The following is a 1023-nucleotide window of genomic DNA, read 5'->3' on the forward strand; positions in this document are numbered from 1 at the left end:
TGTGTGGCTGGGGAAGGGTGAGGAAGAGGAGGGTGTATAGAGGCTCCTGGGAGCCTCTCTATTGTTTGGGACTCTCCCAAATGCTGCTTGTAGGGTGCCCGTGTGGGTGCACGCAGGGAGTCCTGAGGGGTCCCGGTGCTGCAGTGCGAAGCCCATGACCACCATCCCTGTGTGATGCTGGCAGGAGCGGAGACTCCCTCTGCTCCAGCCTGTGGGTGTTTATGTGCTGTGGGGAGAGCATCTCCCTCTTCCCCTCGCCCACCTGTCACCACGCAGCACCCGCTGCTCAGCCCACACCTTGCGTGACACCCTTCTCCTCCGTGTGTTCCTGGCAATGGGGTGATGCCCACCCCAGCACACAAAGACCCCCCAAAACACCGGTTATCCCCAGCTGAGAGGCCCACGGCAGCATCACCCCCGGAGCCAGCACAGATGGGGACGTGCCACCAGCCCATCTTTGGAGCCCATCTGCTCGGCATCCCAGAGCTGGCCATGCTTTGCCAAGTGCCCATAAGTCACCCACGGCTCGTCCCCACGCAGGGTATTTTTACATCCATCGCTTCAGGCTCCTGTGTAGTACATCTCCCACCTCAGCTTCCCCCCACCCCCCCCTTAATTAATGGAAACCATTCAGGTATGTAATAATAGTGCAGGGTGACCTGTATTTTGCACACTCTGCATTGTAAGTAGGAGCCAGAGCACAGGGACCGCGCTCCCTGCCACGGCTTTCCTGGCCATGACTAGGGAGAGAGAACCAGGGGATTTTTTTTAAACCGTGGTGGGAAACGTACAGGAGGGGACCAAGCCTGGAGGCAGCCCCCTGCCTCCCACCCCTTCCCAGCAGCTCCAATCTCCCTTGTGCCACCCTGTGGCGCGGATTCAGTGGGATGTGCCTTGCTTGGTAAGTTTTAAGCCTGGAAAGGACTGTGTGATCATCAAGTCAGGGGGTTTTCTACAGCTCCTTGGGGCTTAGAGGCTGCTTTTCCTTCGAAGGATGTGGGGTGCGTGGCCAGAGCCTGCCAT

Source organism: Buceros rhinoceros, unplaced genomic scaffold, assembly GCF_000710305.1.
Source record: "Buceros rhinoceros silvestris isolate BGI_N320 unplaced genomic scaffold, ASM71030v1 scaffold13872, whole genome shotgun sequence".
Lineage (NCBI taxonomy): Eukaryota > Metazoa > Chordata > Aves > Bucerotiformes > Bucerotidae > Buceros > Buceros rhinoceros.